Raw genomic sequence first — 24367 nt, 5'->3', positions numbered from 1 at the left:
CTGTCTTTCGTTCAATTCATGGCATCCATTACACAGAGCAAAAATACATAAATCTCCTCTCGGTCTCATTATGTATCCTCAAATCATTCAAATATTGGCCAGATATTTAAAAGCACTAAGCACAATAATGAACACTCAATCATGGAATAATTAATTAAAAATAACATAGATTTATGGAATTAAATCTTCATAGTTAGGCTACATCGTAGCCCTAGTAAAATAAATTAGTTCATGGGAATATAAAGAAAATTCATTAATTTAATTAGAAACATTCAAGCAAGATAATAGAGAAAAGGAAAAGAAAAACTCAAGAAATTATCTCTCTCCAATCTCTGCAATTGACTTCTCCAAATTGTTGCTCCCGGATTTACAACGGCTTCTCTTGTTCTTTCCTTGCTCTCGTTTTTCTCTCCAATTTTCAGTTGTTGTGCGGCTGCCTTCTTGTCTCTTTTATTCTCTTCGCTCTAAAACCTCCCGGCTGCCCTATTCACTTTTCTTTTTATAATGTTGCGCCACCTCCAAATCCTTAAATGGAAAGGATTAAAATTGCCGCCCCCACCTTTGCAATCTTAGGCCATTATATTTCAAAATCAAAAGGCCCAAGTTCACGTGCAAGCCATATTTTCTTTGACAACTAATTCTTCAAATGCTGCCCCACATGCATGCATGGTTAATGATTAATTAAATTAAATGCTTTGTGATTTATTCCAATTAATTCTCGTTATTTCTTTTCTTTTTTTATTCCTTTAAATGGATTTGCTCCTGAATGTTCCGATTTATTCTTCTTTAATCCCATATTGTACCTAAAATAATAAAATATAAAAATTAAAATAAAATTAACATAATAAAACATAAAATTAATTTATGGAAGCATTAAAATAATAGATAAATTATGAGCACATCATTAAGTCCTTCGATCAAAGAAATGGATAGGTTAAATCAAGAGCTGGAGGACTCTAATAAAAGAGAAGAGATCATTCGTTTGTTTCTTCAACAGCTGAAGAAAGGGGAAGCTCTGGTTTCAAAGTGCTCAAGCATCCGTCGCTGGAACTTGTACAAGAAGAGGAAATACGAAAAAAGGCTTCGGAATATGGAATCTTCTCTTCGTGAGCTTTCCGGAGTGCTCCAGGTTGGACAAGCGCTTGATACCCAGCGCCTTCAACGTATAGCTTTTGTTATGCCCAGCCGATGGGTTGCCGCAGCCTAGCTGTTGGGGCGTGTGAGTGCTGATATTTAAACAAAAAATAATAACAAATTAAATTATGACACCGTGGGTGTTAGAGAAAAAAATAATTAATTAATAGTATACCACTGCAAGGTATGATGGTTCATTATTTTCTTGGCTTTTTATCAGCCTTTAGTCTCTTTACATGTGGTTTTTTTTATAGTTTTTTTACTCTTTTTTTTTTTTTAATTTCATCTATGTTTCTAAACAAAAATGTATATACTTAATTAGTAATTGTTTTTACCAATCATCTATGAACTTTTTTTTTGATAGAAGTAACTTTTACTCCATTTAGAAGCCACATTACCTCACTACCAAATGGGCTTAAATTAAATCTCAGACGTGCATGCATTTAGTTAGTCGAATTCTCTGAAGATTATGCTATGACTATGAAAAATGTGGCGAGAAAGAGAGTTTACGGTTTACGGTTGATTCCAACGCAAGCAATGCATATGGAAAAAAAGTTTTTTATATTAAAAAATATCGATATAGATTTTTTCAATTTATTTTTAAAAAAATTTAAACATACGCATACTGCATGGGACTTATGACATGCAACCTACCCCAGTCAACTCATTTGATAATATTTAACTTGATCGTTTGATCTGCAAGTTATATTGTCCTCTCAAATTATTAAATAAAAAAAATTGATCTGCAAGTTTCGATTAATTAACTATTAGCAATAACATCCATTCGTCTAGAACTCGGCATATTGATTTCATCATTGCATATTCTTAGAAATTAACCTTCTCTCCAGTTATAAAACAGAAAATGAGTGTTTGGCTAATAAGAAAATAAACTGAGATCTAGAAAACTTTCTTCTTTATTTTCTCAAGCTAAAATACTACTAAACGATTACAAGCATATATATACAAGTGTTGCTACTCAGCTGAAGGTTACAAAACCAACTAACTAATTACCAAATGATTAACAAACTTATCACGTGTATGAGTACAAGCAGCTACATAACCACCTGGTGCCAGCTGGCAGTACATGTCATCAACTTGCAACTGATTATAGAAGCTGCTGTGATCCTCTGCTTGACTACAAATATGAGCTTCCTTAACTTCCTTAACATCCCCCCTCAAGCTCAAGGGTCTACTAATGACATTGAGCTTGGACCTGAAGTAGCTGAATTTTGGAAGTGATAAAGCTTTGGTGAGGACATCAGCAACTTGTTCATCTGTAGGAATGTATCTCACTTCTAATTGGTTTTGAAGTACCTTATCTCGAATGTAATGAATGTCCAACTCGATATGCTTAGACCTGGAGTGAAGCACAGGATTTTTGGCTAATTCCCCAGCACTCTGATTATCACACCAAAGTACTGGTGTTGGCAGTTTTACAATGTTGAGCTCAGAAAATAGAGATTCCAGCCAAGAGATTTCTGAACTTGCTGATGACAGTGCTCTATACTCACTTTCAATACTGGATTTTGCCACTATAGCTTGTTTCTTAGAGGACCGTGAAATTAAATTGTTGCTAAGATAGATGCAATATGCTCCAATGGACTTTCTATCATCTGTATCACAAGCCCAATCTGCATCGGAGTACCCATTCAAACCTGTAACTTCAAGTTCCCCTTCCTTCTGAATATATATTCCATGAGTGACAGTTGATTGATGATATCTAAGTACCTTCTTACAAGCAAGCCAATGCTGAAGTGTAGGAGCACTTAGATATTGACTGAGTTTATGAACTGAGTATGCAATATCTGGCCTGGTGAGTATCAGGTATTGGAGCCCTCCAACAATACTTCTATAGAGAGTTGGATCTTCAAATTCTTTCCCCAAACAACCATTTGCTACTTTTTCTAACTTTTGACCTGTGCTAAGAGGTGTATCAGAACCTTTACAGTTCTGCATTGAAGCTCTACTTAAGAGGTCTTTAATATATTTTGTTTGTGATAAATGCATCCCACTATCAGTATAACACACCTCAACACCCAGAAAATAGGATACCAATCCCAAATCTTTTAAGGCAAAAACCTTATTGAACTTAGTGATGAATATTTCCAACAGGGAAGAATCTGGTCCTGTAATGAGAATATCATCCACATAGATAAGAACAAGAATGATACCTCTTGTGTCATGTCTGATGAACAGGGATGTATCAGCCTTGGAGTTGAAGAAATTCCAGCTTGTAAGACATCCTTTGAGTTTGTCATACCAAGCTCTAAGAGCTTGCTTCAAGCCATAAAGAGCCTTGCTAAGTTTGCAGACATAGCCCTCTTTGGTGATGAAGCCCTCTGGTTGTGTCATGTATATATCCTCTGAAATATCTCCATTAAGAAAGGCATTATTTATATCGATTTGCCTGACTTTCCAACCTTTCATCACTGCCAAACTTAGTATAGTTCTGACTGTAGAAGACTTTACCACAGGACTAAAGGTTTCCTTATAATCCACTCCTGCTGTCTGGTGAAAGCCCTTGGCCACCAATCTTGCTTTGTGTTTAGAAACTGTACCATCTGTATTGTACTTGGTTCTAAAGACCCATTTACAACCAACCAACTTGTGCTGAGATGTCATAGGTACTAGAGTCCAGGTATTATTTCTAGTTAAAGCATCAAACTCTAATTGCATTGCAGCTTTCCACTTAGAATCAGACAAAGCTTCATCAACAGTGGATGGTTCCAGGCTGTTATGTGATGTTAAGAATGCTTTAGGCTTGAATATACCAGCTTTTGCTCTGGTAATCATGGGATGATTTGGCAGAGGATGTTGGGATGGTTGTGTGGATTGAATAGTAGATGATGATGGCTGTTGTGTTTGTGAAGTAGCTATGGTAGAGGGTTGAAGATGTATTTGAGAAGGTGAAACATCAAAAGTTGTATTATGACTGTCAGGTGAGGAATGATCACTGAAATGATGAGATGGAGCTTCATCTTCTGCAGAGCTAGCTTCACAGGTTTCTTGATTGTTATTGGGAAGTGAAACAGTATAAGATTGAAGAAGACTGTAATGGAAATCAGAGGGTTTGGATGATGAAGTTAAGAATTGTGAATTTGATGTGTAAGGAAAAGAAGTTTCATCAAATAGCACATGACTAGCTATAAAAATCTTTCCAGAAGAATGCATACACTTATAACCCTTATGTAAAGGGCTGTAACCAAGAAATACACATTTTGAGGTATGAAAATGGAATTTGTGAGTATTATAATCCCTTAAGAAAGGGAAGCATGAACAACCAAAGACCTTGAGAAATTTGTAATCAGGTTTGGTTTTGAAGACACATTCATAAGGTGACTGCATAGATAATATGGGTGTGGGAAGTCTATTGATAATATAGGTGGCTGTATGGAAGGAATCCCACCAAAATTTGAGAGGCAAAGTAGCTTGAGCAAGTAAGGTGAGACCTAGCTCGGTTATGTGTCTATGTTTTCTCTCAACTAAGCCATTCTAATTGTGAGTATAGGGACATGAGTGCCTGAATTGAATACCTTCCTCATGAAGAAAATTAACAAATGATCTATACTCTCCACCCCAATCTGATTGAATGCACTTAATGGATCTATCTAGCTGTTTCTCAATTTGTTTCTTAAAGATTTTAAACACAGCTAGTGTTTCATCTTTGGTTTTTAATGGGAATATCCATGTGAACCTCGAAAAATCATCCACAAAACTCACATAGTATCGATAACCTTGAACTGAAAGCACAGGGGCAGGTCCCCATAAATCAGTGTGCAAAACTTCTAATACATGCTTTGTTTTGGTAGTAGAAACTGGAAAGTGTAATCTATGCATTTTTCCCATTTTACATGCATCACATGAATCAAGAAAGTTACTTCCATTTAAATTCTTGAAAGCTGAACAAGAGTTTATTACATGACTTAAAACTTTGGAATTAGGATGACCAAGTTTCTGATGCAAGACAGAAACACTTAGCATACAATTTGGACTGATACAAGATTCTGCTGCAGTATGCAAGCAGGGACTTGTTTGATTATTGACAACTGACTGAACAACTGAAAACATAGACAGAGGAACATCTGAAAATTTTGATTGAGTGGCTTCAAGAGACCTTTGACATGATTGAGAAGAGACTTTATTAGAGGGAAACAATAGCAATCTGTATAAACCTTTTTCAGCTTTGCCCTGCAGTATGATCAAATTCCTCACCTTGTCCTTCACAAAACAGGATTTATCAGTAAATTCAATAACAATGTTGTTATCTTTGGTAAGCTGAGATATGCTAATAAGATTCTTGGATATTTGTGGAACAAGAAGCATGTTGTTTAATTTGAGTGTATGATGAGCAGAAGAGTTATGCATTCTTAACACAGCATTTCCAACATGTGTTATGTGTAAACCAGTACCATTTCCAATGATGAGTTTAGAGTTACCTGCAAAAGATTCTGCCATAGTCATATTCCTCATGTCATTGGTAAGATGGTGTGTAGCTCCACTATCCAGATACCAGTTGGCATCAGCTGCACCATCCATATCAGCTAGATATGCAGCTTTGGGATTTCTGTTTGGAGGAGGTTTGTAGGCACCAGAGGTAAAGAATTCTTCAAGCTTCCAGCACACATTTGCAGTATGACCAGTTTTGAAGCAGATTTGACAAGTAGGTTTAGAAGCATTCCACTGAGGTTTTGGATTCATTTGAGGCCTGATAGAATTATTGTTACCACCCCCACCATTGTTCCAATTTCCTGAGCCTGATCCCTTTTGATTATCACTTTGAAATCCTCTGAACTGGTTACTATGATTATTTCCAAAACCATTGCCAAAGAAACCAGATCTTCCATAGCCACTTCTGTAATTATTTCCAAAATTTCCAGCATTATCTAATCCAGTAAAATAGTCATGATTACCAGATCCTCTACCACCTGAGAAATTTCCTTTCTTGAAACCTCTGTTCTGAGCAAAATTAGCTTCAAAATTATGCTTAACATCCATTCCAGAAAGCATATGTGCTTGTTGCTCAATTCTAGCTTCTTGAGTCAACAACATAGCATAAGCCTCATTCAAATTCATTTTATCACCACTTATTTGACCAGTAATATAAGTAGCAACAGCATTATAATCTGGTCCTAGTCCTGACAGTACATCCAAAATTAAATCATCACTGCTTAAGGCACTTCCTGCCGCAGCCATGTTATCAGCAATATTCTTCATTTTAATGAAATACTCATTTACTTTCAGATCATCTTTCCTAGTTGAATTCATCAGATATCTCAAATGTAAGAGTCTAGATTTTGACTGTGATCCAAATTGAGTTTCAATAGCCTTCCATACCTCAAGAGAAGTTTCCAGATTAAACACCAGGCTTATAATACCTTCACTCATCGATGATAGCAACCAGCCAAGAAGTACTTGATCTTGTGCTTTCCAGCTTGATGAATCTGGATTCTCAACAGATCTAAGTTCATCGTCAATCCTTTGAGCAATATGAGATGGAGGAGGAGTGACATTTTCATCAATGAACTTTTCTAGCTTATTGCCGCGTATGGAAGCTAGAACTTGGGACCTCCAGATCAGATAGTTTGCCTGATCCAGTTTCACAGGTGTATTGAACGTGAATGAGAAGTTTGTTGAGTTTGTATGAATATTCGAAGTGTGATTTGATGAGGCAATATTCAGAGACGCCATGACTGGCTCTGATACCAAGTTATAAAACAGAAAATGAGTGTTTGGCTAATAAGAAAATAAACTGAGATCTAGAAAACTTTCTTCTTTATTTTCTCAAGCTAAAATACTACTAAACGATTACAAGCATATATATACAAGTGTTGCTACTCAGCTGAAGGTTACAAAACCAACTAACTAATTACCAAATGATTAACAAATTTATCACGTGTATGAGTACAAGCAGCTACATAACCACCTGGTGCCAGCTGGCAGTACATGTCATCAACTTGCAACTGATTATAGAAGCTGCTTTGATCCTCTGCTCTGTGATCCTCTGCTTGACTACAAATATGAGCTTCCTTAACTTCCTTAACATCTCCCAATTGAATCATGACTAGTTAGTAGTTAACTACTGCCACGCAACGACGTTGAAACCTGAAACCTTCAAAGAAAGAGTAGTAGGTAGAAAAGAACAAAAATGAGGACAAAAATGCTAAAAGATAATAAATAAATAAAAGACAAATCGTTACTTTAACCAATTGACTATGCGTACACATGTCATTACTCAATTGGATCATGTCCTCGATTTTCTCTCCATATTTGCACATCCATTATCTTCAAGGTAAATATTTTATTGATAAAAATCAACACTATCATGTAATTTATAAAATGGTGAAATTTAAAATCATTATGACATACAAGTACGATAAGAATCAAGATCGTAATGTCACGTATATATGAAAAGAATATTTACAGTATCATGAAAGTGCACATCCGCTCAAAAATTCTGAGCGGATGTCTGTTTCTGTAAAGAGTTAAAAAGAACAAGTAGTCGAGCAATTAAATCCAATTGCAGCACTCAACCTGATACAACTTTGCCCGAGATTAATGACAAGTCTGCACTTGAAACAGAGGAAGAAGCCCAGCTGGTCGAGGAGCACATAAAAGGTCCAGCTCGTATGCGCAGGCCACCAACATACCTCAAAGATTACATTACCTAAGAAATATTCGAGAAGGCACAAAGAGAGTGGGAAAGATGGCAGCTGTGATTTTGTTATTTTGTTGTGACTATTTTTTTTAAGAATCATTACGTTGTTGGTTAGTTACACGTGTAATGTTGAGGGGTAAAAGATATATGTAGAGGGGAATATGTCATACAAAGGAATGGAACGGCAAATATTTCTTCTTCTCTCTCCGTCTCTCCTGCTATCTTTGTTTCTCAATTAATTTCAATTCTTTCTGCTTCTTTTTGCTGGAGTCAGCACTTGCTCGAAAAGCGTAAATCTATGATATAAACTCTGAGTTGCAGAGTTGTATAACAACCCGTCATCAATCAAGTAAATTACCGGGTCATAGCTTAATCTTTAATTTTTATTTCCCATTCCAATATTAAAGATTAATTCTACTTGTACACTTGGTCAAAAGAGGAAAAAAATGCTACTTGTACATGATGGCGAATTAAAAAAAAAAATTGAAAATTGGTTCCCAATTCTCATCTGAGGAAAAATTACATGTTGGCTTTAATTAAATATTGAATAATATTACTCTCTTTTTAGTAGTGCCTCAATCTCGAAATCATTGCGATGCTTATTTAAAAAGTTTATAGTTAATTAACTTATTTATTATTATTATTACTATTATTATTATTGAATGACTGGATTAGTACGCTTTATATATGGTTTCAGATTTCAGCACCAAATTCTCTGCACGTGTGATTCATCAATGAAAATGGATATTCCACAGGCGGCTCACTCCGAGGAAAATTGTGTGAGGGAACTTATGATTCTCTTCTTCTTCTTCTTCTTTTTGTAAAATGGATGAGATTCCAAATTGAAAATCTTCATGGTCAGTTTCTGGAATTTCAAACCAAAGAGATTAGTGTTGATAGGGAAAATATTCTACATTAACTGAGAATAGTTACAAAACTCTTGAGCTAATTATTAAGTATAAATTAGCCTAACGATAGACATACAAAAATGGAGACAAAATCAGGAATAAGAATCAATAGAGCAATAGTATGTACGCATAATATGATCAATTAGTTAAAGTAAATGATTTGTGTTTTAATTACTTTGAAAAGTATAGATAAGTAATTAACTTTTGCTAGTGGTTTTTAAGGAGTTCTAGTCGAATAATTTGGGCTTTGCCCGTACTCCTACATTCTCCCCCCAACCCAAAAAAAAAAAAAAAAGAAATGATTTGTCTTTTAGTTTTTTTTTCCCCCCTCACGTCAATGCGTAGATGCTTGTGGAGGTAATAACTAGTCATGATCCAATTGGGAGGGAAGATTAATTCCAGAATATGCAATGACCAAGTCAATAGATCGAGCTCTAGACGACCCCATATATATATATATATATATATATAATGAATGAAATAAGATGATCATTATAATTAAAAATTTTTATATAAATTATTTTTGTATAAACTAATGTAACATTATATAATTGGGAGTGATGATATCCCCACTCCACATTTTTTTGTAAATCCACCCCATTTTAAAAATATAATTATAAAAGTGGCACTTTTTAAAAAAAATTTCAAATCGAGAAGAATTTAGGAGAGTTAATTAATTAAATTTATCTTAATTCACTTTTTTTGTGACTTAGATTTTTTTACCATATTTGACTACAAAGATTGCTTTAACACAAGTTTAAATTGACTATTTTACCCTTATAAAGTAAAATTATCAAGAATTTACTTTAACTTCAATATTTTTCTAATTTGTGCCAAACTCATTGTTTCTACTACTACTTTATTAGTATGATTATTATTTTTTAATTAAATTAACATAGTACATTTCTTAGGTTCTTTGACCATCTTTGATCATAAATTTATACACGTAAGGGTAGTGAAATAATAATTACGTTTCATTTAAAAATATTAGATTATAAGTCGCAAAATTAAATACCCAAATTATTAGATACAATAACTCATGATTTATGAGGGTAATTTTTATCTTTTTTTATCATAATAATAAAATAGTAAATTAAAATTTATGATCAAAGATGGTCAAAGAACCTAAGAAAAAAATTAATAGAAAGATTTAATTGATTAACTATACAAAACTTTTATTAATTTGTATTTTTTAGGAATATTGTGAACTTATTGTAATTGTTTTCTAGAAGTGGGGAGGATTTATAAAAATAGTGGGATGGAAATATCCCCATCCTCTAATTGATTGAACCACAAAAATAAGAGTAAAAATAAATCACTTGAAAAATTTTATTAATACCCCTTATTTATTTTAATTGTCATATAATAATATAGTTTTTATTTTATTTTCATGTATGTCCCAAATCCTAGGGGTGTTCAAAATCCAATCCAATCCGCTCAATCCGTTTGATCTATAGAAATCTGATCCGTAAAAATTCAATCCGTGGATTAGTGGATTGAATTGGATTGAAAATTTCAAAATCCATAATCAGTGGATTGGATATAGATTTACTTCTGTAAATCCGTAAAAATTCGTGAATCCACAAAAAAAATAAAAAATATTATTTAATAAAAAATTAAACTTGTAAATATGGCATTAGTACTTACTAATAAATAAATAAGTTAAAATATAGTTATATAACACCATATTATATCTTATCTGATAATAATATAAAATAAAAAATAATTAAATATACATGTATAGCTTCCTAAGCAATTCATTTCATGTATTGATCTAAACATTGAGATTTTTTTTTTCTTTTCAGTGTGCTATATTTTGAAACTTTAAATGTATTTCCTAACTTTATTTAAACAATTAATTTTTTTAATTTTAAATTTGATCGGCAGTAAAATTATTTTTACATTAATTTTTTTATTTAGTTAGTTCGTGGATATGATAGAGTTAAAAATTTTTAGCCCGCAAACCAATATGCAAAATGGTGGATTGGGTATGGATTAAGTCAAATCCGCAGATGTATGGATTGAATTTAAATTGAATTTCACCAATCCGTGGATTGGATTGGATTAAAAATTTGTAATCCGTAAAATCATGGATCAGATATGGATTGATGACCAATCCGTAAAATCCAACCTGCGAACACCCCTACAAATCCAATCCTTTTTTTTTAATCCATTGGAGTTAGAATATATTGAATAGATTAAAATTGTGTTGGGAGTAAAATGTTATTATTGCTTTAACTTATTTTTTTTTAAAAAAAAAGGTTATTGTTTGGTCTAATTGAAAGACAAATATGTCAATGCATTATAGAATTATGAACCTATCTTTTTTCTTCTTTTTTTTCCTTCTCTCTCCTTGCCTCATAATATTGTAAAAAAAAAGCTAGATTGATTATAAATAAAGTGAAAAAGACAAACACAAAACTCAATTTTAACCACTCACTAAATAAGGACAGGCAATGACAGAAAAAAAGAGAAGAAAAGGATCCTTCTCTCCTGTGTTAAAATACCGATCATCAATGGTAGTACAAAGTTAAAATGACATATAGTAACAATTAATTTAACAACATTTTCATAATTTTATGATTTATTTTCTTTATAGTCATATTTTTTCTTTTTCTATTTATTACATCAAATTATTTAAATACGTCACAATCCCTATTAATAAAATAAACAAGAATCGCATAAATAATTTTTCATGGTACAATTTTAATAAATTTATATTATTATAAGCTTATTGTTGCATTAATGTTGTTGTTATTTTATTTTTTTTATTTTTTTGAAAAGAAAGTAAACATTTCATTAATCACAACACCTTGATAATACCATACAAATCAACTGGAATATTTCCCAGCCACATAAAGGGAGAGATTTTCTCCAAAGCTATCTTAGCTAGGTAATGGGCACAAGCATTACAATGTCTTGGAATGTGATTTACAACCACTTTTTGGAAGTTCTTCATCTGGTTTTGGATTGCCAGAATTGTCCAAAAAATTTCTGATCTGCTGCCCATGGTGTTGTTCACTAGCTGGACCACCTCTAAACAATCAGATTTAATCATCAAAGAGGATACATCCGCCTTTCTTGCCAGCTGAAGGCCCCAAAGCACTGCCTCTGCTTCAGCCAAGCTAGCTGACCCCTGTAGGAGGTTCTGATTGACCCCAGCCGCAACTATCTTTTCATTAGAGTCTCTAATCACAGCGCCCACTCCTGCACTCAGATTCTTTGAATTAAGAGCAGCATCCACATTAACTTTAAAAACATTCTGAGGAGGGGGGAGCCATGCCTGCTGCTTCTCTTTTAAGGAGATAGAGATGTGAGCTTGCTGGGGCTTCCTAACTCTCTGAAAAGCTGACAAAACAGACTCCGCTTTAGCTGCTGATATAATAGGATTAATCTCTCTGCCATCGAAGATACATTTGTTCCTAGCATACCAGGCAGACCAACACAGAGCAACCATTAATTCCAGATCTGATTTCCTCAGCTCCTTAGCCATATTTTGCAAAGTGCTGAAAATGTCCTGAGAATTGGCTTCTAATCTAGGGGCTGGAAAGAGGGATTGGAGCCAAATTTTTCTCGCTGCCTTACACTCCAAGAGAGCATGGCTGATAGTCTCAACACGTAGATTGCATCGCTTACAAGTTGGCTCCTCCACAACCTTCCTTTTCCACAGATTTTCCGCCGATGGAAGCAGATTATTAGAGGCCCTCCACATGAAGATTTTAAGCTTCTCAGGCAACTCCAGTGTCCAAAGGGAACTCCAGTACTTGTGGGAAGCCTCTGTGCAGCTGGTGGAATCTGGAAATTTTGATCTCAATGCTAGCTGATACCCACTCTTGACAGAGTAGTTCCCTCTTTTGTCGTAATGCCAAAGCACTTCATCTTCTTCTTTCTCAGCTGGTAGGGGAATCTTGAGGATCTCTACTGTGTCTACATCCATGAAGTGCTGTCGAAGCTTTATTTCATCCCATTGATTATCAGCCTTAATTAAATCTGCAACAACTGAGCTTACATGCAAAGATGGAGGGAAGATAAGTCTGAAGGTCTCTGGTCTTGGCAGCCAGTTATCCGAGAAAATTGCTACCTTCTTGCCATTACCTATCCGCCATCTCATACCCTTCATAATCACCTGCCTACCCCACATGATGCTTCTCCAAATATACGAGGCATTGGCTCCTGCCTTTGCACATAAAAAGCTGGAATTCCTGAAATATCTTGCTTGAAGGACTCTGGAGACCAGCAAATTTGGGTACTGCAGTAACCTCCAAGCTTGCTTAGCTACCAGCGCTTGATTGAAGCAAGAAAACTCTCGAAATCCCAGCCCCCCTCTAATTTTTGCTTGGCTGAGCTTCTCCCATTTCCGCCAATGGATTCCGCGCTTATCCCCTTTCGAGCCCCACCAGAACTTCACTATAGCTCACTGAATATCATCACAAAAGCCTCTTGGGAGCTTGAAAACACTCATTGCATATGCCGGAATTGCTTGGGCTGTTGCTTTGATAAGAACTTCCTTCCCCCCACTAGACAACATTTTATGCTGCCATCCTGCAATCTTGGTCAGCACTTTCAGCTTGACGTCGTTAAAGAACCCCATCTTCTTTCTCCCAATCAATAATGGTAGACCGAGGTATTTCTCGTGCTATGAGACTACATTTAGATTAAAGATACCCCTTATAGCAGCCCGTTGATGCTCTGGAATTTTTCCACTGAAGAACAGTGAGGATTTCTGGAAATTGAAAAACTGCCCTGATGCTGCAGCATATTTATCAAACATTTCTTTTAAATGCATGCATTCAGCCACTGATGCACGAGAGAATACCAAGCTATCGTCCACAAACAGCAAGTGCGTAATTGAAACTTCCCGCGCAAATTTGAGCCCTCGGATCAACTGGTTCTGTTCTGCCACAGCCAGCAAATTGGAGAGAGCCTCTGCACAAAGGATAAAAAGGTACGGGGATAGCGGGCAGCCCTGACGCAAGCCTCTTTTTGGCTGGATCATTCCTTTTAGCACACCATTAATAAGCACCGAAAATGAAGTGGAAATAAGACATCTCATTATTAAAGCTACCCAATTACTAGGAAACCCCATCTTTAGCATAGTTTGTTCCAAAAAAGGCCACTCAATTCTATCATAAGCCTTACTTATATCCAATTTTAAAGCCACAAGTCCGTTCTTCTTCCCTTTGCTATGTCTAATTTTATTAAGGCATTCATAACCAATAATAACATTGTCGGTAATGAGCCTATTGGGGATGAGTACACTTTGCATAGGGGAGATGATTTGGGAAAGGATCGGCTTCATTCTATTTGCAATGGCCTTGGCTACAACTCTATAAATAACATTACAGAGGCTGATAGGTCTATAATCACTCACTTTCCTAGGATTTGCAATTTTTGGAATCAAAGCTATAAAGGTGTGATTGAGTGTAGATGGGTTACCTTGCTCATTAAGGACATTAAGGCACGTTGAGATCATTCCATTACGGACAAATTTCCAATGTTTCTGGAAGAAGGCAGTTGGAAGACCATCAGGCCTTGGGGCCTTTGTGGGACACATGTTGGCAAGGGCTTCCTCAACATCTTCAGCGGTGAACGGCTTCTCCAGCTGAACATTCATCTCCGGAGTTACTTTTACTGTCATGCCTTGAAGGGCTGCTTGGATTTGGCTTGGAGTCGGGCTGGAAGAAGTGAAAAGCTTTTGGAAATGGTTGCAAATCTCCTCCTCTATTTCATCCCTTTCCTTCAACCAAATGCCCTATTCATTCTCAATCCCCCACACCTTGTTCTTCCTTTTGCGGGCAGATGCTTTGGCGTGAAAATACTTCGTGTTCTTATCCCCTTCTCTAAGCCAGTCAGCCCTCGAACGCTGTTTCCAGTAAATCTCCTCATCAACTAGCATAGAGTTAATCTGACTTTCCAATCTCTTAATTTCCTGGCCATCATCCAGCTTTGAACTCCCTCTCATAGCATCCTGGAGGCTCTGCATCAGCTTTTCTTGCTTTCTTTGCCTACCATTAAATTCGGTTTTGCTCCAAAGTTTTAGCTGGGCTAAGGAAGATTTGGCTATTCGCTGAAATTGCTGAACAGGGGCTTCCCAAGCTCTAGCCCCATACCGGCTCCACTCTTCTTGGACTATACTCCTACAGCCCTCGTGGGAGCTCCACATATCCTCATAATAATCTCGGGGGAGTGATTTGCCCGCATGTCTCGAATTTTTGCTTCGCTCATGGAAATCTAGAATGATTGGGCAGTGGTCCGAAGACCAGTTCACTAGATTTGTGCCTACAGATTCTTGAAAATTAATCCCCCAATCTTTACTACACAGAAAACGGTCTAATCTCTCCTCAATAAGATGATCTCCGTATCTTTTGTTTGACCACGTATATGGATATCCCTTACACCCCATATCCTGCAAATTGCAGCTTTGCACAGCTTCCCTAAACTCGGCAACCCTATTCAGGTTTCTCTCATTGCCCCCGTTTTTCTCATGCATATGCATTATCTCATTGAAATCACCAAAACAGCACCAAGGATAGGAAAATAGGCTGGCTAACCTTTTCATGAGGGTCCAAGTATTATGCTTCTGGCTGAGCTCAGGATGGCCGTAGATCCCGGTGCATCTCCACCTCAAACCACTTTCACTACTCACTAATGCATCTATATGATGAGAGCTGTACGAGGTAATGCTAACATTAACATCTGCCCTCCAAAGCAAAGCTAGACCACTCCCCATGCCCGTTCTATCTACAGCAAAACAGTTCTCGAAGTTAAAAACTCTACTAACCGATTCAACTTGCCTAGCCAACATCTTGGTTTCACAACAAAAGAAAATTTGAGGCCGGTGCAGGTGGAGAAATTTTTTGAGAGCTAGGCGCGTTCGAGGCTTCCCCAGACCTCGAACGTTCCAACTTAAGAGTTTCATGGTTGTCGGCAGGCCTGAAATTCAGCACCCGCCGATACTTCTTCTTCCATAGCTGCCACATAGTCCCCTTTATCTAATATCTTTTCTGTTATCTGAAGCTTCCGGGCTGTTTTGTTTGAGCTAGTGAAGTTGATGTAGTTTGAGTTAATGGCTAAGCTTGTGTGGTTTCCCCCGTGTGATTGTTTTGGTGGACTGAGAACTCTCTTTTTTTTGTGTTGTGGGCTGAGCTGATGGTCATCACTGCTGAGTCTTTTTGCTCCTATTAACCCATGATTCTTCGCTCATTTTGCTATGGGAATTCTTGCCTTAAGTTTCCATTTTCGCGCTTTGGGCTTCGCATTGGTCTTGCTTGGCCCACTATCCATTTCTTCCACATCAGATTTGGCCCTCTCGTCAATCTGCTTCCTTTTATCTTTTGGTATTTCCCATCCTATTTTATCCACGGGATTTTCGTTCTCCTTCAAAATCTTTTCTCCTGCCTTTGTACTTTCATAGCTATAGTGGCTATCATTACTTGCCACCCTATTCTGCACCTCGTCGATGTCACAGCCCATACTCTGACTCCCCACTTGCTAGTTTTTCGTCTCTGAAGAGGTCAACATTAAATGCGTTTTGTCAGAGATCAGCAGGTTTCTTGTATCCTCTGGTTCTGCTCCATCGTTTATTTCTCGATCCGAATTGTTCAATTTTGACCCGTCTTGATCAATCGGGTTGTTTGAGCTTGGACTGGTTGGTACTTGCACATTTTTGTTGAGATTGGATTGCTCTCGATTGCCTTTCTCCCTACTACGTTTTTGCTTTATCCTGTCAGCTTGTGTAACAGCTCGCATCCAACCACCATACGGCAAGTCCTCCTTTTGTTGTCCTTTGTATCGCAAGCATTCTCTGTACTGGTGACCGATATGCGCACAACAAAAGCAAAAATCCGAAAGTTTCTCATACAAATTTGGCATTGGAGTTTTGCCGTCCGCTTGTTGTAGGAATACAATCTTTTTTAGAGGCTGTGAAATATCAATGGATATCCGGGCTCTAGCAAACTGCCCAAAACATTCCCCAGCGTCGTCTGCCTCCACTTCCTTGACTGTTCCAATTTTTTCTCCCAACTTTTGGATGGCCTCCTTGTTCATACACATTATTGGTATGTTATGAAGCTGAACCCAAAATGTGACATGTGTAAAAGATTAATTTTTGATGTCTCCAATCCCTGTTGGTTCGGTCAAAACTATCAATGCTCTGTTGAAATGCCACGGCCCTCCCATGAGCACTCTTTTCTTTTCTTCTTCAGATGCGAACTTGAACAGGAAAATATTTTCCCCCATACTTTCTATTTTAACCTCTTTGACAGTTCTCCAAGCCATTTGCATTGCAGCTTTCAAGCCCTCCTTGTTTATACTTCTTGATGTTAGCACTTTGCCTACTAAACAATTTGCAGCTACCTCCTCTCCCTTTATCTTCATCCGCCCCATGAATGTTACTATGTCGGTCTCCTCTTCTTTTGAAACACTCGCCTGACACTTGCGTAATAATTCCTCAGCATCCATTAGTTGCTGTGATTCTATGAATAAATCTTCTCACCAAATTTCTAACCACCGAAATTAAATGCGTTGCAGAAATAAAATTGTAGAGAACACCCAAATAGTGGGTGATAGAGAAAGCCACAGGGGCTTCAGTCATCTTTCATTCCTATGCTTTTTTAGAGAAAAAGCACTGTGGAAGAGAGATGTTTTTTTGAGTAGTAGGTGTATTACTTGTTGTTATTTTATTAAGTATATGTACTTCGCTAAGAGTTTTGATGCCGTGTTACTCGATATATGTGTTTATTTTTTACTCCTCTACATATACCGGCACTCGCATAAATACTTAAAATAAATGTATAAATTATTTAATTTGCTGGGTCCTCTTTAGTTAACTTGCTGTCTTTGAAGCCTTAATTTGCTATATAAAGGAGTAGTTGCAGCTGTGCATGACCAACTTGATTTCTTGCATTATTGTTTTCTATTAATTTTTGTGAAAGCTAGCAAAGCAGATCATATATATATATATATATACATACAGCTAACGGCGGGCAATGGCAGAACCGGTAACGATGACGGCAGTGGCAGTGGGAAGTCTGTTAGCAGGGGCCATTCTAGGTGTTGCATTTCAAGAGATAACGGTGGCGATTCAAGAATCAAAGTCAAGGTGCAGCAACTTCAGAGATACCCTAAATAGCCTTGAAAACACCATCAGCTTCTTAAGTCCTTTGATAAAAGAAATGGATAGGTTAAATCAAGAGCTGGGGGACTCTAATAAAAGAGAAGTGATCATTCGTTTGTTTCTTCAACAACTGAAGAAAGGGGAAGCCCTGGTTTCAAAGTGCTCAAGCATCCGTCGCTGGAACTTGTGCAAGAAGAGAAAATACGAAAAAAGGCTTCGGAATATGGATTCTTCTCTTCGTGATACCCAACGCCTTCAACGTATACTCCAAGATATGTACCACTAAATAAGGCTGCCCGGCGCATTTGCTTTAGTTGTGCCGAGCAAATGCGCTGCCACAGCCCAGCTATTGGGGTGTGTGAGCACTGAAACTCCAATAACACCATACGGTGTTAGAAGAAAAAGACAAAATAATCAGTTAATACTATAATACCACACTGTATTATAGATTATTTTGTTATCGTTTTATGGGCTTTTAGTCTTTAGTAGGTGGTTTATCAATTTATTTTGTAAAATTTCATCTATGTTTCCATAATTGTGTAAACCAAACACTTATGAACTTTTTCTTGATAGTTATAATTTTTATTGCATATCAGTTATAGCCTAAAAATCATATCATGTCGTACCAAATAAAGCCTAAATTAATTCTTACACATGCATGCGTTTAATTGGTAGGATTCTTTAAAGATTATATCTGCTATTGGCTATTCAAACTTCAGTTATTAGCTTCTTTTAGTTTGTGCTTTTGCAAAAATCTGCAATTTTTTTTCTGTTATTAGTTAATAAAGCATATCTCAAACTTTAAATTGGTAATGATGCCAGGTCGTGAAGAGCTAGGTTTAATGATTTGATCATTGCATAATCTTGGAAATTAAGTTAACCTTGCCGCTCAATTTGAATCATGACTAGTTAACGACGGGGTTGAAACCTGAAAAGTATCGCTAAGTTTTATAATTTATCTACGTCGCGTACAAGTAGCACTAATCTTTAATTTTTTTTTTTTAAAAAAAACTAAGGTGAAGATCAGTACTTACATGTTCACCTGGTACATAATTGTTTTGGCATCTTTTCAAACCTCTTCTTGTTCTTTAACTTGTTTGACAAGAAGATTCCAAATATTTAACTCAATTCCCTCCCTAACTCCATTTTTATCCCATTTATGTGTGCTTGACCAGTTAATATTGAACACCAAATTAATATAATTAAAGGGTACCAGGCTTTTTTAGTCCAATAATGAAAGAATTGGGGGAGGTGCTTTCAGCAATTTTTTTTAGAACACCCATTCAAATCTTCATTGACTGAATATTAATCCTCATACTTAATATGGGTGAGATAGATACATCTCCTCAAAAATTAGTAGAAGGATAGACAGATCTCCTTGAGTGCGAGGGTAGAGCCGTAGCGTTATCACCTTTAGTGGGCGTAGATTTCTAAGCTATTCCTAGTAGACTCTAGCTATTCAGTATACACCTTGTGTTGAGATAGTGCACTCAGTTATTTAAACATCTTTTAAAACTCAAACTATGTTTTAAAAGGAAAGGGACAACAACAAACCCAATAAATTGAGTGCGAGGGTAGAGCCGTAGCGTTATCACCTTTATTCCTAACTCCTTTTTTTATTTACATCGATCTAATTGTTTCTTCCGTATAGCTAACGCCACCAGAAAACCAGTTTAACTTCATTCGTAGCATCAGGCAACTCGTGATCATGTTCAATATTTTCCAGTTTAATTGAGAGAAAATTAACTTGATAAGAGTTTTGTCTAATGCAGAAAATCCTTGATTCTAAGCGTTCGGCTATTTGCTAACTAATGTATCATGCCTCGAGCTGTATCCTATCATTCTATTTTTTCAGTTTGTTAACATATAAAACTTCTCATTAAACTTTAAACTCCGTTACTATATACGAATAATAAGTATGAAATATAGATATTGGCGCCCGTTGCCCTTGCCCCTATGGGCGGCGCCCTGTACCCTGCCCCTGCCGCTGCGTCGGGATCTTATTATTATTTATGAAGAGTTTGTGGTCACTTCTTCAAATTCAACAAACCCAATAAATCAATCTCTTCTATTTTTTTTCATTTACCTGAAAAAATAGCTAGCAATATGTCTACGCGTTCATCTTCAGGGGAGAATGAGATCGCTGGTGGTGATGTAGAAAAGAGAAATGTGATTAAGGTGTTTAAAGATAATGGGTACACAAGAAAATGACTTGAGCAGACATAAAGAACAAATATTTCGCTGATTTCATTGATTTATACAGTAATGGGTACACTAAGGCAGTCCCTTTCGTCAACTAGATCAAGGGTTGATATTACATCACGTATCATAGCAAAAGAGTTTGTAACAATCTGTCAGGATAGTTCATCGAATTATATCAATACTTATCAACAAGGTGAATGTTCTAGCTCATCAATCCAACGAGGCCGTGGATCTTGAACTTTAATCCATTTTCTATACTGTTAAGAATTTAAAACTATTTTTAACAAGTGTAGACAAAATAAAAAAAAATTAGATAAGTTAACTTCTCTAATTAATTAATCCTGAAATTAAATAATTATTGTTTATGCAATATTTTTTAAAGTTACCATTCATCATTACTGTTTACAGTTATTGTTCATCATGTATAGTCATTGATCATCATATCTCATTGTTCACATTATCATAAATATATTAGAAATAGTAAATGGCATAAAGTAATACATACAGAGGATTTTTATGTGGCTCAAATCACTATCCTATGTTGATGAGGCCATCGCCCAGACAATAATTACACTACTAGAAAAATGGGCTACCACGACAGAATTTTTGTGATAGATATTAGAAAATTAGTCATTTATCATAAGAATATGATAGACATATGATAGAATTTTTGTATATCATAAATTCATGACAGATTTTTGATAGATTTTTTATATATCAGATAAACATGATAGCGTATTAATATTTAATCAAACCGTGGGTTTCGAGTGGAATTAATTTGGACATAAAACGACATTGTTTAACAGATTTAAAACATTTTTAAAATAAAAATATTTATTTAACATTTAAACGCTATCGTTTCAGTATATTGTAAACCACAAACACAAAAAAAATTCTAAGTGTTGGCACCTTTGACCCATCACTCCATCAGCAAGGGCTGAGAAACCAAAGCAGTGAAACCCCTCAAAATCCGTTTATTAACATATTTTAATCTGCAAATTGGTTTTGAAATCTGTTGCATGGAAACCGAAATCATAGTTTATGCTATTGAAGGAGCCTTCCCGTCCTTATTTTGAACCCCCATTATCTTTAACCCCCATTATTTCGAACCCATTGTTTTTAGGAACAAAATCACCACATATGCTCATTGTTGCACCTTTGCGTCCATTATTGAAGCCGTCGGTGTCACTACTTCTTTGTATTGTTCAATCAGCGTTGGAGAAGCCATCATGTAATCGCTGAATCCCTAGGTTTGTCATCAATTAACTTTTTTAATTTTTATTCAGAATAAATTAATTGGTCATTATAAAATTAATTGTTAGTTTTGTTGTTATTTCCCTTATTTGTTCATAATTTATGCCCTAGGTTTATCTTTATTATTACTTTTTAATTCTCGTTTGTTTCTGTTGTTATATTTTTTGTTTATTTTTTAATTCAAGAAGCTTATACTTTGTCCTTCTGTTAAATCTAGAAATTGCTCAATCATTTAATTTAGCATGTCCTCATCTTTTATTTAAAAAAAATTTGTTCTGAATCGCAGGATTTCACTGCCCTGTTCCCTTTCAAACTTGATTTCTAACATCAGGTTTGTTCAATTTTTTACTTGTCTTTCCGTTCAATGTTTGAAAAATGTTTGCTGCCAATGGTTTGAATGAATATTGTTATATTCTGTAAATTTTTAGTCAGAGCTTGCAGGTGTGTGAAGTGATTTTGGTTGATGATATAGTACTTTTCATTTACTAGTGTCTTTTGTTGGGATTAATCTGAAACTGTGGTCCAATGGTGTTGACATTTTCTTTAATGATTGTGAGCTAGATTTTGTGTAATTTATTGAGTTAAAAAGTAAGGCCCCCTTTTCAATTGTCTTTTTTATGTTTGAAGGAAATGGTACCATGTGGGGGCAAGTTTGGTCATGTGGACCAAGTAATGTTTAGTTGGTTATATATATATAGTCTTGTGGTCTATGAAATGCTGGATTGCTAGAATTTTTTTTAAATAAATGTTAAATGTATGTGGGCCAAGTTATTTAGGATATTATTAGTTGGGTATGGTTAGTCGGTGGTTTTGGTCAATGATGATAGCATGTTGGTAAAGTTATATTTGTTGCACATGATGACAAGTTTTTTTTAAACTTATTTATTTCATTGAATTTATAAATTGAATATTAATAATGTTTTGTTGCTTAATTTATTGATAATGGAAACCGTTTATCATTGCTGCCCATTAGTACATTATGTTGAAATTTATCTCAATTATATGTCAGGTACTAAACAAAAAATGGATAAATCTTGGCTTAAATATGATAGATTGTCCGATGAGTATGAGGCTGGTGTGGAAAATTTATTAAGACTACAGTTGAAAGTAATCAAGAAATTAGTGTTGTTAGGTGTCCATGTGATAAATGTCGGAATTTAGCATTTCATAGGCCTAAAGAAGTGAAAGATCATTTAATTATGTGGGGTCTTGATATGTCATACAAAACATGGGTTTGGCATGGGGAAGATATCCGCAACAAATCTCCTGACAATATAGGTTGCCAAAATGACAGTGGATATATGGATTATGATGGTGGTAATACTGTTGAAATGGTTGAAGATGCTTTTAAGGATTGTGATAGTGATCCTAAAGCATTCAAAAAACTATTAGAAGATTCTGAGAAGCCTTTGTACCCTGGATCAAACAAATTTACCAAGTTATCAGCTTTAGTTAAATTGTACAATATAAAGGGCAGATATGGGTGGTCTGATAGTAGCTTTTCAGATTTATTGAGTGCTCTTTCTGACATGTTATCGGAAGGAAATGACTTGCCTGTATCAATGTATGAAGCCAAAAAGACAATGAGTGCTTTAGGCTTAGAGTATATCAAAATTCATGCTTGTCCAAATGATTGTATACTCTATAGAAAGGAGTATAAAAGCCTTTCTAATTGTCCTGCATGCGGTGAATCTAGGTGGAAGAAAAGAGATGGTAGTGTTGCTGCTTATAGGAAGGGGGTTCCTGCAAAAGTGTTATGGTATTTCCCTCCTATACCTAGATTTAGGCGTTTGTTTCAGTCCTCACAAACTGCCAAAGACTTGACTTGGCATATAAATGAGAGGGAAATAGATGGTAAGCTTCGACATCCAGCTGACTCACCGGCATGGAAGTTAGTTGATGAAAAATGGCCTACCTTTGCTTTATAGCCTAGAAATCTGCGTCTTGCCCTATCAGCTGATGGCATTAATCCTCATAGCTCTCTTAGTAGTACGTATAGTTGCTGGCCCATTCTTCTTGTAACATACAATCTTCCACACTGGTTGTGTATGAAACGAAAATTTATGATGTTATCCTTATTAATTTCTGGTCCACAACAGCCCGGTAATGATATTGATGTGTACTTGGCACCACTAATAGAGGACTTACAAACTCTATGGAATGTCGGTGTGGAAGCTTATGATGCCTACAAAAATGGGTTCTTCAATTTACGGGCTGTACTATTGTGGACTATAAATGACTTTCCCGCTTATGGGAATTTGGCGGGTTGTACGGTTAAGGGTTATTATGCTTGTCCTTATTGCAGTGAAGATATGCCAAAATGTAGACTTAAACACAGTAAAAAAAATGCTTATATTGGCCATCGCTGTTGGCTTCCTCATGATCATCCCTTTCGAACTCAAAAGCAACCTTTTAATAATAAACATGAAAGAGAGCCTCCTCCGAAACCATTGAATAGTGAGGCCATTTTTCGAAAGGTGGAGAGTATTGAAAACAAATGGGGTAAAGTGAAAGATAAAAAGGCGAGAAAAAGGATGATGATGACGATCGTGTTTGGTGGAAGAAAAAATCAATATTCTTTAAGTTAGAGTATTGGAAGTACTTGCTTATTCGTCACCAGTTAGATGTTATGCACATTGAAAAAAATGTTTGTGAAAGCATCTACGGAACATTACTAAATATCCCGAGAAAGACCAAAGATGGCATTAAGTCGAGGTGGGATCTAAAGGCAGAAATTGGCACCTGATGTTAAAGAAAATAATCGTACTTTTTTGCCTCCAGCTTGTTACACCTTGACCAAAGAAGAAAAGAAAAGGTTTTGTGAAGTATTAAAAAGCATAAAGGTTCCTGTAGGTTATTCTTCAAACATTCAAAACCTAGTGTCAATGAAAGACTTAAAACTGCAAGGTTTAAAGTCTAATGACTGTCATGTTCTCATGCAACAACTTTTACCTATTGCTTTAAGGTCTATCTTACCAGATCATGTTAAATATGCCATCATTAGATTGTGCTTCTTCTTTAATTCCTTATGCGCAACGGTTGTTGATGTGACCAAACTTGACCAAATGCAAAAAGACATTGCGCTGACCTTATGCTTGC

The 24367-nt window shown here is 35.9% G+C and overlaps 1 protein-coding gene across 1 annotated transcript in view; it reads right to left on the bottom strand.

The window, feature by feature from the left end:
• Nucleotides 1-24367, bottom strand: part of LOC127901373 (putative pentatricopeptide repeat-containing protein At1g53330) — a 42692-nt gene that overhangs the window by 4260 nt on the left and 14065 nt on the right. The gene's annotated exons all lie outside the window — the stretch shown is intronic.

Source organism: Citrus sinensis, chromosome 3, assembly GCF_022201045.2.
Source record: "Citrus sinensis cultivar Valencia sweet orange chromosome 3, DVS_A1.0, whole genome shotgun sequence".
Classification (NCBI taxonomy): domain Eukaryota; kingdom Viridiplantae; phylum Streptophyta; class Magnoliopsida; order Sapindales; family Rutaceae; genus Citrus; species Citrus sinensis.
Note: the sequence above shows the minus strand (reverse complement) of the source record. Positions and strands in the feature narration are given on the sequence as shown.